Raw genomic sequence first — 17,106 nt, 5'->3', positions numbered from 1 at the left:
GTGGCTGGAACGACAGACGCTCGTCTCTCACAGTTCTGGAGCCTGGGGGTCCAAGATCAAGGTGTCTGCTGAGGGTGGGTGTCCTGCTGGGGGCCGCTTCCTGGTCATAGATGTCGTCTTCTAGCCTGTCCTCATGGTCCCTCTCACTCTGTGTTCTCAGAGCAGGACCAGCTCCTTCCAGGTTGGAACCTACTCCACTAGAAAAAGCCGTGACCTCACATCCCTTTGAGATAAGCGTTTCTCTCCCTTGGGCTTCATGGATTCAGCTAAGGGACAATATCCATCAACCTCCCAGGGAGCGATCCTGTTGCTGAGCGAAGAGGAACTTGGAAGTCCCTACTTGATCTCTTCAAAGGCCCTTGGAAGTGTACCAACATACTGGGGTGATAGCAGAAGATGGTAGAATCACACTGTGGGCTTTATTTCTAGCTCAGCTTTGAATGTTGCTTGGATTCGCCTCTTAATTTAAGAGTCTTTTGCCATCTGAAGGGTGTTATGGTTTGGAGGTGAGGTGTTCCCCAAAAGCTCATGTGTGAGACAATGCAAGGAGGTTTGGAGGAGAAACGAGTGGGTCAGAGAGCCTTAACCCAACCGGTGAATTGATCTCTGGTGGGATTAACTGAGTGGTAATTGGAGGCAGGTGGGGTGCGGTTGGAGAAAGTGGTTTATTGGGGGCGTGGCTATGGGATTAACTGGGTGGTCATTGGGGTATAGATTTGTAATCTGACTCCTTTTGGTCACCGGTGCCTGACCTTATAAGGAAACATCAGCAGAGGCAAGCTCGATTCTTCTTGAAGGGGTTCTGGATCGCGGCTGCGATCCTCTGAGGACATCAGACTCTCGCTCCTCTCCAAAGTGGACTCTGCAGTGATTCTCCAGGGAGCTTCCAGAAGCCTTTGGTCTCAGACTAGGGTAGCACTGCTGATCCCTCTTGTTCTGGGGCTTCAGCCTCTGGGACTGCGTGGCTAAGGGTTCCTCCAGCTCTCCAGCCTGCAGACGGCCACTGTGGACTATCTGGCTTCGGGTCGCGTAAACCAACCTAATAAATCCCCTTCTTATAATCATACTTCCTGTGGATTCTGTTTCCCTCTAGAGAATCCTGACTAATACATGTGATTTGAACCCAGGGACATTTCATCACTGAATTACACCCTGAGCCCTTTTTATTTTTTATTTTGAGATAGTGCTCACTAAGTTGCTGAGAGTCTCACTCAGCGGCTGAGGCTGGCCTCAAAGTTGCAATCCTCCTGCCTTGGCCTCCCAAGTTGCTGGGTGTGACCACATCAGGGTGGGAATTTTCAACACCATCCAGCCTTAGTTTCTTTTGACAGTTCTTCACACAACTGATCTCTCTCCTCACATGATCTATTATAAATGCAAAAAGAAACCAAATGCCTCCCCATTTTGTTTGAATGGCTCCTTTAACCCTGCAGCGCATCATGTACGTGTTCTGCTTTCCACACGACTGCACACAGCCGTGTTGCTGTGCTTTCTGCCACACAGGGTGGGCTCCCGCGTCCTCCAATGTCCTACAACATCTCCCTCCATTTCTCTGGAGTTGCTGGCTGTGTCTTCAAAGCCCACATTTCAGCTCACCATCTGTTCAAGGAAATGTGGTTTTTTTTCCACCCAACTCTTACCTGTTGCCCAGTTCTGCAGCCACATTCACGTTTGAAGGCCTTCTTACAGCAGCGCTGCGCTGATGTGAAAATCTAATTATGTATTGCTGTATAATATGTTAACCCAAGTATGCTGTGAGAAACTAATGTGACTCCATTTTTAAAAATAAATAACAGCAGCTTCTACCTCAAGGCCTGTCCTAAGGAAGGGGGCGTGACCCTTGTCCTTGGAAAGACCCACTGAGCACTCCTAGGCACATACCCACCCTGCTGAGTTGTTTATCTACAAACAACAGGAGAGGTCTGCTGCCCCAGGTGTCCCTGACTCAGTCAGGCTAGGTGGGGACCCATAGCAGCCCCCTAGCAGCCACCAATCAGCATGAGACAGGGAAATACCTGGGATGCCAGATGACCCCCCAGTAGTTTATGGTGGTTGATAACATGTTGGGAAACCATGTAGTTCAGCATGAATACCCCTCATGGCTTAAACCAATCAATTTAAAGGAATCCCCCTCTTGTACTAACCAATCACTCCTACCCAACCTGTTCCCGCCAGTGAATGTGCTCATCAATGTTAAGAGTTGTTTGATTTTCCCTCGGTATGGAATGATTTGCTGTGTGATGTTGTGACGCATAGAGTATCCCCCAAACCTATAAAATCTCACTGAACAAAGGGACAGGACTCACTCCCTGGGACTGCTGTGTCGGAACGGTTGTGAGTCCAGGCTCGAGCTTGCAATAAAGACTCTTGTGTGATTGCATCGGATTCGGCTCCTGGAGGTCTATTGGGGTCTCACGAATCTGGCATGACAGCTGCACTCTAAAGCAGCAGCGTGGGCGATTTCAGTGTCTGCAGGTTAGATATTGGGGTGAGGCTGTGTTGAACCTTCTGTTCCAGGACCCCTCATGGCTACAGTCAGAGCATTGGCCACAGCTTCATTACCTCCAGACTCTGGAGAAGGATCTGCTTCATGCTCACGCAGATGGCTGTCGGCAGGATTGGTCGTGTTGCCCTCTGAACTGAGGTTTCAGCTCCTTGCCCTGCAGGACTCTTGGACACGACGGCTTGCTCATCCAAACAAGCCAGAGGGACTGGGGTTGTGGCTCAGCGGCAGAGCGCTTGCCTAGCTCGTGTGAGGCCGTGGGTTCGATCCTCAGCACCACATAAAAATAAAATAAAGATATGTGTCCAACTACAACTAAAAAATAATAAATATTTAAAAAAAAGCAAGTGAAGGCAAGAGTGGGAGCTAGGCCCAGATCAGTCTCTCCCAGGGCGACCTTGGCAATGACATCTGGGTATCGTTGCCCTATTTTACTAGGAGTGGATCACCAGGTCCAGCTGTGTGCGTGCACACCTACACACACTCACACACTCACAAGCACAGTCACACATCTTTATTCATATCTACACATACGCATGCGTATGATCATAAACACATGTAGTTGCACATGTGTGTACACACACACGCGCGTGCGTGCATAGACTGTTGTCTGCACTGATGCAATTCTTTGGGGGACATAGGAAAAGGAGAGAATTTGGTGGCTCACTAACTGCCCAGGGTTGTCCTACTTCTGAGACTTGTCCTCCCCCACCACTGGCCTTCACCTGGGGTCCAGGATAGTGGTTCACAGGTGAAGGGGTGTCCCCGAAAGACACCAGGACATTAGAGATGAGGCACTGAGTGGTGCCACTGCACATCCCCGCCTCCTCCCCACCTGGAGGTGCTACACTGCACCCCTCACATGATGGGGCCCAAGACTACCTCTGGGGCCACATCCCCCGGCCTGTGGCCCGAGGCTGCTGCGCTGTCTTGTTCCCCTGAGTGTGTGGCTGTGGTCTGGTCTCTGGAAGGCGGTTTGCAGGTCGCAGTGGGGAGGAAGCTGTACTGCCATGGCCCCAGAAAGGCTCTCTCGGCTGACAGAGAGGCCCTGGAGGACCCCCTGAGACCAGGATGGTCCCAGATGGGGCCTAGGGGCCTGGGCTGAATAGCGTCTGTGGCCCCCAGGATTCCTGAGTGTAGATTGAAGAGCTCTCCCCATCAGCTCTGCCCCAATCCTACAGACATTGGAGCCCTTGTGTGGGGAGGAATCATTAACAAGGCACAGCGGGTTGCCCAATGGGACTCCTCAGCACTTGGCTTTGGCTCCTGGGCGTCTCCCTGTATCTGCAGCTGGGCTCCGGCCCCCCCACCCTTGTCTCTTCCCCTCTGGCTTCAAGACTCCTTCTGCTCCAGGGTGTACCCTTCTTCCTGACCTGCTCGGGTGTCCCTCTTAGCAATAGTTTTCTCAAAGAAAATAAATGAATAAATAAGCCCTATCTGCCTCCAGGAAACTGGGCGAAGACGCTCTCACTCCCCCCACCCCCGCGTTGGCTTGGTGAACTTGAATCTTTGCTATGTCACCCCACTCTTGTTATCAGACTTGTCCAGTGATAACAACGTGAGCCAACTCTCCATCAGCAGGGTCGTGGGATCTTTTATAGATATCCACTGGTGGGCGAGCACTGTGCTAGAAGGTTCCCCCCCTTCCCACAGCCTCACGATCACGCAGCGCGTGGGGGAAGCCAAAGCACCCAGATGCAACCGCGGTCCACTTCGTGCTGGGAACACAGCCTTCGCTGCTCTGCCACCGAGGTTTAATTTAAAAGGGACGTCTTTCCCCTCTTCTCCCCCGCCTCCCTGACCTCAGGGAAAACAGGACGACCTTTCTTCTGAGTCCTAACACTTATCAGTCCTTCAGCACAGCCTGTCCCCCTCCCCCCCACAGGAAGGGGGATGGCGCCAGAAGATCTAAGAAAGGACTATCTCCCAAATTAACAAGTGAATCACACCCCCCCCCTCCAGGAATGCAGCCTTTGACTCACCTCTTAAAAAGCCTCGGTTCCTGTGACGGGCAGAATCCCAGACTTGGGGACAGGAGCAGGGCCATAAAACTTCTTTTTCCTCTTTCTCAAAGCCCTGTCTTCTTATTCAATTGGCATCACCACGGAGACCCTAGCCCATAGTCAGTGACCAGCACAGACACTCCTTGGCTTATGGTGGGGCCATGTCCCAAGAACCCCCTTGAAAGTGGGAAATATTTAAAAATGCGCTTGGTACCCTAAGCCGCCTTAACAGCAGCTCAGCGCCCCCGTAGATTGTCAGCTGTTGTCCCTCGTGATCACAGGGCTGGCGGGGAGCTACCACTTGTCACTGCCCAGCGTCACGAGTGAACCTAATGTTGCCTATTGATGCCCAGAAAAAGATCCTGAATCAAAATTGCAAGTGTGGTTTCTACTGAGTGTGTACCACTTTTACGAGTCTAAAACTCTTAAGCTGACACATGGCAAGGTGGGGACAGTCTGTAAAGTTGGCCAAGAGCAGTGGATTTAGACATGTCTGTAAACCCTTGGATGTGACTACCCAAGGTGAGTGACTAGTGAGCCACCTGCACACCCTCCACCTCCCAGCCACCCCCGCGGATGCTGGGGGGGCAGGGACAAGCTGTCCCCGCTGGGCCTGACCCAAACTGCAGGTTCACCAACAAAATTCATTTTGTAATGATTTCAGGACACTGCCTTTGCGGTAGTTTGTTATCAAGCAACGGGCAGCCCCAGGCGGGTTTCAAACCCAGGTCTGAGGGCCTTTGGGGTCCTTGTCAAGAAAAAAATGAAACGGGCTGGCCGTGTCCCTCTATTCTCTCTAGGTTTCATTGACCCACTCACATCAAGCTGGTGGATGGTCAGTAGCCTGTGGTTCTCACAGCTGCCTGGTGATATTTCCTGTGCTTGGTGGCAGCTGCTGTGACTGATATCAGCCTTTGGAGCTGTTTGGCTCAGGGGGCTTCACCCACATTATTAGGGGTGGCTGCAGGCACCCAGGCACACCACTGTGAACTTGAACTTGGGAGATGGCATTATCTTCCCATCCAGCATTTGGAGTGCTTTTGATTCCTGGGGGAGCAGGAAAAGCCTCCTGGATTCCTTGAAGCTCTTTCCTTCATAGTTACCAGGCCTTGGGCTGTTGTACTGGACATTCGGCTGGGGACCGATACTGGCTCCCTGATCCCTGGCCAGTGTTCTTGAATCAATCCCCTGAAAAAGATTGGAGACGGATACTTTGAAGCAGCAGTTGATGGGCACTTGGGGCTGCTGAATTCCACACCATCTGCATCTGACTTACCACAGTGGGTGTCTCAGTGTATGCAATTTTAATTCCAAGAACTGACCGGACCCAAGCCCTGTTGAAGGCAAGAGTCAGAGATATCGTACATATGGGAAGGATGTCTTTTTCTAGTATTTAGCTATGACAAAAACCACTTAACATAAAATTCACCGCGTTAAGTGCACAGTGAGTTTGGTTGCATTCAGTTGAGTTCACATGGTTGGGAACCAGAACTTTTTCATTTTGCAAATCTTGGATTCTGTACCTATTAAACAATAGTTCTCGCTGGGCTCCGTGGCACATGCCTGTCATCCCCAAAGGCTCAGGAGGCTGAGGCGGGAGGCTCATGAGTTCAAAGACAGCCTCAGCAATTTAGCAAGGCCCTAAGCAATTTAGTGAGACCCTGCCTCAAAATAAAATATAAAAAGAGCTGGGGATGTGGCTCAGGAGTTAAGAGCCCCTGAGTTAAATCCTAATATATACATACATATACATATATAAAACAAAACAAACCACAGCTCCCCGTTCTGTGTCCATAGCCGCCATTCTACTTTCTGTCTCTGTTATTTTGAGAGCCCTGGGAACCTTATATGGGTGAAGTCATGCACTATTTGTCCTTTGGTGCCTGGTTCATTTAACTTAGCATCATGTGCTCAAGCCTCTCCCATGTTGTAGCACACGGCACAATTTTCTTTTTAAGAACGAATAATGCTCTGTGCAGTGTCCATTCACCCACCGATGGATACTTGGGTGGCTTTCCCTCTTGGCCATGGTGAGGAATACTTCTGGAACATGAACAAAGACAGGGCATTGTGTGTGTGTGTGTTCTAAGGGGCTGTGGAGATGGTTTCTTCCCTCTGGAGCAGAGTCAGGGTACCCTGAACCCCCCACAGCAGGCTAAGTGTGGCACCAGTCCAAAGCCTTCCTGAAACCCTCTTGACAGGAGAGATGTGCATGAGCTCTCGGGCTTCCCTTGAGGCCTAAGTGGAGTGACCTGGGCAGCAACCAGCTCCAGCAGCTGTCAGATGTCCTCCCGTGTACAAAGCCCAGGTGCCACCAGATACAGCTCATGAATCATCCCTGACTGGTTTTCTGACAGCCATAGTTGCGGTCCCACCTGTTGCAAAAAAAGGAGTTTCGGGTTTCCTTGGCCAGCGAGTCTAAGGGTTTCCAGCACCAGGAGATGCAGATGCGCTGCAGGGTCTGCTGCTCCCGGCCCCGTCAGATCGGCTGCTAAATCTGCAGTGCCAGACTCAACCGGCCAAAGAAATCCTAAATGGAACCCACTAAGAGAAGGCTTCATGAGGCCAAGTGTACTGAAGGTAGACCTGCCGACTCCGGGTCTGGGCCAAGAGATACGAGGCAGAGGAAAGAACTGGTCATAAAATTTGATGGGCTGATGGGGGCTAGCGAGACACAGGGGCTGGGGGAGGTGAGGGAATGGGGCCAAAGGTCATGACCTGCGTGGTTTTCAGACCCACGGGGCAGTGTCGGCATGAGACCCCCGGTAGCCACCCAGAGGAGCCCCGTGACCGAGGAGCCATAAGGAGAGCTCTGATAGCAACATGGTCGCCATGATAAGCGGGTGAGAGAGACAGCAGGTCATAAATCCTGGGGTTTAAGAGGTGTTGGGATGCCAAGATTGGCGGGGAAGGAAGAAGAGTTTGATTGCCTGTCCCATAAAATGTTTTTTTTTTCTTAGTTCTTCAGTCCATCTCAGATTGCATGCTCCAAGCACACTTTGAATGCCGAGGGTTTGGAGGTCACCTGGAGAGGACCTATATCTCCCACCAACACTAAACAATCCGGAGACAATGTCAACGCTGTCTGGACTAGAGGAGATCCCACAGGGTCCCGGAGACCAGGCGTGGTGACTGCGCAGCGGCCCTTGAGATAAGATGTGGGATATGTGAGCAGGAGGGGTGGGCAGAGGGGCCGCCCTGGTCACGGGCTCTCAAGGCCTCTCTGCTGACACAGTGGCCGGGGCCGGCAGCCGGCTCTGTCTCCGTGCTGGCCTCCTGGCTTCCCCGACTGAGGGGCTGAGAGCCACGGTCCAGGCTCTGGGCTCCACCTTGACCTTGGTTGGGTCCTCTGAGTTGGACATCCTCAACCAAGGCAGGTGCCGTCTGGTGCTGACAGCGTCCTTCTGTTCCTGACGTCCTCTTCCCTCTCGTTTTGGATTTAAACTGATTTTAGCAAGAGAAGAAGTCCTTGAGGAGCTGCCGACCCGGCTCTGTAACCCCCGCTAGATGTTCCGGAAGATTCTAAATGGCTTTTGTTACCACAAAAGAAATCAAAGCCAAACTGGGTGTGCGGCAGAGCTACCTAGCAGAGCGATCAGGTAGACTGAGTGGCTCTTGGAGGACACTTTATGAACTGAAATTATTTAAAAGGAAACACAGACAGTTGAAAAGATTTGACCCGAGTACTCATCCATAAAGCTAGGAAAAAAGGGCAAAGTAAATCTACAGGAAAGGAAAGAAGAAAAATGAGCAGTAGTTTACAAAACGTTAAACAAGTAGAAAGCAAATCCAGTAATTAAGGCCCATGAAATCAAAGCCTGAGGCTTTAAAAATAACCCTCCCCTCCCCAGCACACACACGGCAAATCTGATGGAGTGAGGGAGAGAGAAGAGGTAGTGTTAGAGGTGCAAAAAATTCAATTAGAGGAGGTTGGTATGTCAATTTTATATTTATAAATTTGGAAATCCAAATAGAATATATATAATATAACCACGCTGCCTCCAAAATCAGAAGAATTCTGAATATAGCCCAAACTACAGAAGAAATGAAAGTAGTCCAGCCCTATCTCCAACTGAGACAGTGGTTCTCACAGAGTTTTATAGACTCATGCAACCTATGGGTAGGTGATCCGCACATTATTTAAAATATTTTTCAGGGCTAAAAAAAGGAAGTTTTGCATGTCAGTCTTTAGAGGTGTAAACATGTTGAATAGTAACATCAGAGAATAAAAGAGATCTGTGTTCTAATCTCGCTCAGGAATATGGTCAGGTGAGCCACTCTACTGTACTGGGTAGAAATCAAGGTTTCCTTTTTGCAGAAATGGAACGGGAAAGCACTGGACTGGGGAACCCTGGCCCTGCTGGGGACAGCGAGGGAGGAGGGTCCGCCCAGCACAGGGAGAGACCGGCTACCCTGCTGGGCTCCTGGATACCGGGTCCAGGCTCATATACCTGTGCCCTGGAGGAAGACCGGAGAATTCTTGAGAAACTCTCACCAAGATCAAATATGAGGAACAGAGAGGAAGAAAAGTTTATTTGAGCACTTAAGTTTTCAGAAATCTCAGTCCATAGACAGCTGGCTCCTTTCCTTGGTGATTCAGGTGAGGAAGAACATCATGGCGGAAGTGTATGTGGAGGGAAGTGGCTTAGGTGATCATGATCAGGGGAGAGAGAGAGAGAGAGAGAGAGACAGTGTCCACTTCCCAAATCCAAAATATAAACCCCAAACACATACCCCCAATGACCGACCTCCTCCAGTTACACCCTAACCACCTTCAGTTACCACTCAGTTAATCCCATCAACTCACCAAGTCGGTTAAGGCTCTCATAACCCACTCATTTCTCCTCTAAACCTTCCTGCATTGTCTCACACATGAGCTTTTGGGGAATACCACACATCCAAACCATAACAAGGGCCCCCACCCCAGAGAATGGCCAGGGCTTTGCCAAATTCCTTGGAATTCCATCTACTTAAGACAAACACACAAAGAGCAGTTTCGATCCCTGTGTATGTCATCTTTGAAATATAAATATTTTAAAAAATCATATAAAATAGGTAAATATAGTGAGTATCATATTAAGCAATGACATTTAGAAAACATTTCAATTATCATCAGAGAAAAACTAATGGTGCTCTCACTACTAATGTAAATCTTCAACATTGATATGAGATCCTAGCAAGAAGTGAAAAAAAAAAACCCATATAAATAAAGGGAAGAGGTAGAATTTGAGTCAATTGCATGTAGAAGATCCAAAATAATCAATTAAATTTATTTGAACTAAGACAGTTTAATTATGTAACTGGATCCCAGACGAATTTATAATACATTATCGTTTCTCTGAATGCCAGGGAGATGTGATTTTAAAAAGTCCTATTCACATGACTGTTGAAAACTTGCAATATCATATAATAAACATGAAAAGATACTTGTGGGATCTACTGCAATGAATTGAATTGTGTCCCCAAATACAGATGTTGGGATCTTAACTTTAGGACTTCACAATGCGATCTAATTTGAAAGTCGAGTCCTGCAGTTGTAAATTGGTGACTTAAATTCAGATGAGGTCTTACTGATGCCGTTCTGATTGGAGTGAGATGAAATCTTAGAGTGGTTTTGATTTGCATTTCTCAAATTGCGAGAGATTATGAACATTTTTTTCATGTGTTTCTTGATGGAAGTGTCTGTACAGTTCCTTGGCCCATTTATTGATTGGGTTATTTGTTTTATTGGTGTTAAGATTGTTGAGTGCTTTATGTATCCTACAGGTTAGTCCTCTATCTGATGTGCAGGTGGTAAAGATTTGCTCCCATTCTGTAGGCTCTCTATTCACCTCACTGCTTTGTTTCTTTTTCTGAGAAGAAGCTTTTTAGTTTGAATCCATCCCATTTATTGATTCTTGGTTTTAATTTTTGCACTATAAGAGTCTTATTAAGGAAGTTGGGGCCAAATCCAACATGATGGAGATATGGGCCTACTTTTTCTTCCATTAGGTGCAAGATCTCAGGTTTAATACACTTTGGAGCAGCTAAGGCCCACTTTGGATTAAACCAGAGACCTTGGTCTCTTGGATCCACTTGGATTAGAATTGTGTGCAGGGTGAGAGACAGAGGTTTAATTTCATTTTGTTACATGTGGATTTCCAGTTTTCCCAGAACCATTTGTTGAAGACGCTATCTTTTCTCCAATGTACATTTTAGATGCCTTTGTCTAAAATGAGATAACTGTAGTTATGTGGGTAAGAACTGCATCTGATTGTGAAGACTTACATTCAAACTGTGCATGGTGGTGCATGCCTGTAATCTTAGGGGCTCAGGAGGCTGAGGCAAGAAGATAGAAAGTTCGAAGCCAGCCTCAGCAACTCAGTGAGGCCCTGAGCAACTTAGAAAGACCCTGTCTCAAAATAAAAAATAAATAAATAAATAAAAGGGCTGGGGATGTAGCTCAGTGGCAAAGTGGCCCTTGGTTTAGTCCCAGTACCCCCTACAAAAAAGACAAATCCAAGAAATTCTGCAGCTTGATCTGTTCTGGGAAATAATTGAGGGAAAATACCCATAAATAAGTGTCAATGAAGGACTGGTAAAGAGATGATGATCTGGGTTGGGGATGTGGCTCAAGCGGTAGCGCGCTTGCCTGGCATACGTGCAGCCCAGGTTCGATCCTCAGCACCACATACCAACAAAGATGTTGTGTCCCTTGAAAACTAAAAAAATAAATGTCAATCTTTCTCTTAAAAAAAAAAGAAATTAAAAAAAAAAGAAATGATGATCTGCACAGAGTCTGAAATCCAAGTCATTGGTAGAGGTCTGCATATCTAATAACTTAAAAAGACAAGGTGGGATAGTCAGACAGGGTGCATGTGCCTATAATCCCAGTGGTTTGGGGAGGCTGAGGCTGGAGGATCGCAAGTTCAAAACTAGCTTTAGCCTCTTAGTGAGCAGACCTGCCAGGGATGTAAATGTTCTCAGTGGGGACTTTTTCATATAGCATGAGCTTAATTAAGTCCTCACATGCCAGATTGACAAGAGTGCCTCTATCCGTCTCAAGATATGTGCCACCCACTCCTCTGTGGTCCAGATACTCCGGGGATCATGCATTCCAAACAGAAGCTCTGCAGCTGTCCACTGGCGCCCAGAGACGGGACCTAGTGTCTCTCCAGCTGCAGCTGTCCTGGCTCTGCCTGGTATTGACATCAAGGTCAGGGGTCCACGCTGGGCTGATGTTCGGCTTGCCTGATCTCCTGCTGTGGTCGCTCTGGTATGGTAGCTCTTGCTGGACCCTACTTTCTCCTTCCCAAGCTCATCTGCACAGCCGGGGCTACCTTAGGTTACATGGTCTTTGGGCTCCCAAGTTCCCATGACCCTAAAGTTTGGAAGTGGGTCACCCCATTGCCTCGCCCTCTTCACTCCCTGCTGACCTAAAGCTGGGACGTGTAACCTGGGCTTTCTCCTGTCCTCCAGCCTTGTAGCATGGCTGTTGCTCCTCTCCCTGAGATGTGGAGCTCATTTCCCAGCCTAGAAGGACTCTTTCAGCATCTAAGGCCCATTTAGACATGGCTTAGATGGGCCTCATGGCCTGGAGATTTCTTTCTTTTGGGGACCTTAAGCACAGAAGGCTGGCACATGGCTGTATATTTTACACCCTCACCACCAGTCACCTTTGCCTCCAAACTCTGGAGGCTCTCTTGCTGAAACACAAGTTAAGTATTTATTTGGTAACTTTGTTATATATTTAAAAACAAGAGGTCTTTAAATGGGAAAAGGTCTGAGCAGATGGCCCCCTCCATTGGGCAGGGACCTAGCAGCTCAGCTAGGAGTCCACCCACACCACCTTCTTCAAGCAGGAGGGGAAGACCTTGGTCCACCCTTCTGAGAGACACTCTGATGAATGGACCCTTTGAGCAGGAGGGTGGAAGAAGAGTCTTGGGTCAGGGAGTCTTAATTACATCACTTTCATTATCAGCCTTCGGACACTGGGGTTTTCTGTTCCTAGTACGAGGGGAGGGTGGCCGTGCAGGCCAGGTGGGCTACCAGCGTGTGCTGTGGCTCCTATCACCCTGCAGGGCCCTGGTGGTGCTCAGAAAGCACTGAGCTCACCGAAGAGGGCCGTGACCTCATTACTGGAGGTCATATTTCTTGCTTCCTGAATTGCCAAGATTAGCTCCCTATCTCTCTCCATTTTTCTTATGAGGAACCACAGAGAGTTGCCTGTCATCGGAGGATCCTATACAGAGTTTGGATGAAGCACCAATCCCCAGATCCCGGTTGCTCGGGCTGTCCTTGCTGGCACAGGATGCTGCCCATTGCGAGGACGGCTGTGATGGAGTAAGGGCATCCATTCACTCAGAGGTTTGAAGCCGGCTCCTCTGAAAGCCAGGATGTTAAACTTCAGCATTGCTTGCTAAAGTGCAATTTCCTAGGCCTGCTTCCTCATGACCCTCGTGCGTGTGGTATGTGGTATACGTGGTAGTGTCGGTGGTGCTGTGTGTCTGTGGTGTGTGTGAAGTGTGTTGCACGTGGTGTTGTGTGTGTGCAGAGGAGGAGGTAGAAATCTTCATTTGCAGCCAGACCCCCCCCTGCAGATGGTCCAGAGAGCTCATTCTGCCTCAGTGAACTTGGGTTAGGGCGAGCCAACATGCATTTTTGTTTACAGGTTATACACGAAGACAGTTAAATAGTGGGGAGATCAAAAGCAGGCTGGAGAGTGTTTAAAAAAAATCCCACGGTGAGTGGGATGTTAGATTTTAGTAAACTTTGGCTGCTCCCACTTCCTGCAATCCCGTGAGGAGTCCGGGGTCCGGGCGGTTGCAGCTTGAGTCTGTTTACCCAGCGAGCAGGCGTTTGTACAGTTTGATCCAGCAGCAGGGGCAGGTGGGAACACCCCGCTGTGTCAGGGCCTCGTGGGTGTCAGCGGGATTTGCCCTCAACCTACCCTTTCATCAACATGGGGACATTTGTCTGCTGCCAGCTCCTGGGGGCTCCTGAGGGAAGCCCTCAGTGGCGCGGGGGGTCCCCCCAGCCTTGGCTTCTCGGGCTCAGGTCAGCAACTTCAAGCCGAGTTTGGCTCCAGGAATATTTCTAGTGAAATTGTAACCGCCTTTGACTCTTGCAAGTGGCTGAATTATTTTACGGTAGGAAAGCTCCAGTACTGGGGCTTTGAATACTCGGTCTTTGGATATTGATGGCACTAGGTTTGAGTGTGTTCATTTAGGTCCCAGTTCAAGACTTTTTGTCTGAGAGACGATCTCTTTTGCTATGATACACAGACATATGTATTTTCTTTTTCTTTTCTTTGGTACTGGGGATTGAACTCAGGGGCACTTGACCACTGAGCCGCATCCTCAGCACTATTTTGTATTTTATTTAGAGACAGGGACTCACTGAGCTGCTTAGTGCCTTGTTGTTCCTGAGGCTGGTTTTGAACTTGTGATCCTCCGGTCTCAGCCTCCCCAGCCGCTGGGATTATAGGCTTGCCTAGACACATTATGTATCTTCTATATCTGTATCTACCCAACTGTGGATACATGGGGCATGCATACTATGTTACCCAACTGCGTATAAGTTGGATGTCCTCTTTTCTCTCCCTACCATCTCTCAGCTCATCTTCCTGGTGCAGGTATCTTCAGTTCAAGTGAGAAGTGATTCTTGATCGTGTCTCAAGCCGAAGGATGAATGCTCCCATTTTGTCAGTTTTTGATATCTGACCGTAGCATTGCTCTTGCCTTTGGGAGCCTGCTCAGCTGGTGGCTTGGAGCACATCCAGTACCCCACGGGTGCCCAAGGTAGTGGGCACTCCTGAAGCCGCCTGGCCTTTCCCTCCTCTGGTGTGGAGCAGGTTCCTGTCCTCCATAGCCACTGTCCTCCTGAGCCCCCTTTCCTGGGTCATCTCTCTCTATAGTGAGATCCCAGCTCTGAGGAAGGAATCAGACCTCTTTGTTCCTGATGCTGAAGCCGCAGGTGTTGCCTCTAGCCTGCTCTGCGTCGTCCTGCTGGGCTGTGTCAGTGCCAGGGAGTGAGTCTGTCGGACAATCGGAAAGCATGGTGCCTTTACCTGGGAGCCCCTAGAGCCCCTGCTGTCTTGCAGTCCTGTGCTTTCAAAGCTCCTGTTTACCAGCAGAAGCAGTCGGACAGGTGCCAGAGACTCACCCAAATTTGGTGTGGGGCTCCTTGAAGTTCTCACACCTCCCTGCAGCCTGCCCCGAGCAGCTTTGCCAGACTCCTGGGTCCAGGGGCAACAGGAGCCTGAGAACTTTGTCTCTTAACCATACAAAGGGCTGAAGGATCTTTTCCCTCTGGTTTCAGGAAACAGCGCTTGGATCCAGTTTCTGTTGGAGAGGACCTTTCTTTAGTTAAAATGTCTTTTGTCTTCTCTCTTCCTCTGCTGTGTGTTTTCAGGGAAAGCTGACAAGGAAAAAGTAGTTTTGCTTTTTTTTTTTTTTTTTTTTTTTTTTGACAAACGAATCTGCAAAGGTGGAGGAAGGACTTGGCCTAGCAGACAGGAAAGCTTTGCAGACAAAGCTGGATCTGTGGAGAATTCCTCACCATCATGGTTCAGGGGCCTGGAACCACCTGCTCCAACCATCAGAGATGTGTAGAACTCCTGTCTGTCCTGCAAACCTTGCAAAAGCTGCTTGTGACTATTTATTCTCCTTTCCCCCTTAGCCGTCAGGGGACAATGGGCTGTGTTTTCTTTGACTGAGTGTCATGGCCACATCACAGCTGATCTGGACCTCGGTTGTCAGTCTGTGCTTGGAATACAGGCAGGGAATCAATAATTATCCCTTTTTTGTCCTACGGTCCCAGATGTGGGACACCTATAAGAATTTAAACATAGTATTCAGCGTATGACATAGCTATGTAATAGACAGTATAATTATATAATAAGATAATTATAATATAATCATAACAGAATATTAATTGAGATTAATTATTATAATAATATATAAAAGCTCTAGATCACAATTTTCAATGCATTTTAATGAACCCATGTCAATTTTGTTGTATTATTTGCAGAACTGAAAACTTGGGACTTAACAGTTCTTTAAAAACATCTTTTTTTCTTTTCTTTCTTTTTTTTTTTGGTACTGGGCATAAAACCCAGAGCGTCACCCCTGGTAGGTAAATGCTCTACTACTGAGCTGAATTCTCAGGCCCTTAAGAGGTTTGAGAGGAGCTGTGTCCTGTTCCTTCTCCATGCAGGCTGAAGTCACCAAGTGGCAGGTTCTGGCTTTCAGAGTCTGGGTGAAATTCCCACATTTGGAAAAAGGACCCTCTTTTCTGAAAACTGCACGGTTGGTGGGGAAAGAGCAGGTTATGTGCACCCGTCCAGAACTTGTGAGTCCAAGGCAGATTCATAGGAAAATCCTTTTTCTTCCCCCTGAATCATTTCGTGGGAATTCATTTTCCAGATAATTCTGCTGTCCTTTGGCGTTTGGAACAAGAAGAGTGACTGAATGTTTTCCAAAGACTGTTTTCTTGTTCCCAGGCCCTGGGCCAGGTTCTGCCTGCATTTCCTTTCTCTGGCTGTATGTGGGAAGGATGGGCGCTGGGAGGTGGGCTCTGACAGGGACGGTGGGCTTCACGAGAGGACCCTGGGGTGGAGATGGTCAGAGCTGGCGCTGGGGAAGGACACTGCGTTGCACTGGGAGATTTGCCAATGTTCCCTCTGAGGGTCTGGTGAGGAGCATGTTCCAGGCCTTTTGCTGTCAGTGGGGGACACCCCCAGAGAGCGGGTCTGTCTGGATCTGAAGGCCGTGGGCAAGTCCAACCTCCCTTCCCTGCCTCCCCATAAAACGAAGAGAGGAGGGTGCAGCACTGTCTAAGTTCTTCCCAATTTTCCTTCTATTTGTACAAAAATAAACATACAAAACAGGATGTCCAGTCTCCCTGCAGGGGAAGCAGGCTGCAACACAATGTCACCCGGCCTGGGGACATGGGATGTCACAGCCTGGGAGGACCAGGGATAGAACTCAGGAGCTGCACGAACCCTTATGAAAGAAAAAACCAAACCTTTATTTTCACTCATCTCTAACTGTCCTTGGGCAGCTCCTTCTGCGGTGGCAGCACTCTGACCTCTCACAGAGAATGTCCTCTCCGGGTGGCTGAGGCCAGTATCTTCATATTCCACTCAGGCTCAGCACTACTCAGGTATGACAGTTAATAGACCAACCACTGATGGTTATTTCGTATCTTAATGAAGAAGTTTTGTCTCAAACCAGACAGGATCAAACCAAGGTCTTACTGGCTTGAATGATCTCCCAAGGGGATGTAAGTCCTTAGAGACCAAATGTAGGGAGAGGAAAAGAGGGCAGAACTGGGGTCTGACCCAGGGCCCTGGGACCTTCTGAGGTTGGGAGATGGGGTGGGAATGCCCAGCTAGGTTTGGGGGCAGAGCAGGAATATCTGTGGCCAATTTCCACCTTTTCAGTGCATCACCCCGAGAACCAGCAGGAGCAGCCCCAAGTCAACATGGGCCATGTTCCCATGACAGGAGCTGGCCGGCTTGGCCTCAGGTTGCTGTCAGAGGCCCTGCACATTCCAGAGAGAACGGGTCTTCCCTGAATGCAGACCAGGTGTTGGTGGGGCTCCGTCCATTGTTGGCAG

The sequence above is a fragment of the Spermophilus citellus genome (genome assembly GCF_964194105.1).
Source record: "Spermophilus citellus genome assembly, chromosome: 12".
Taxonomy (NCBI): Eukaryota; Metazoa; Chordata; class Mammalia; order Rodentia; family Sciuridae; genus Spermophilus; species Spermophilus citellus.
Note: the sequence above shows the minus strand (reverse complement) of the source record.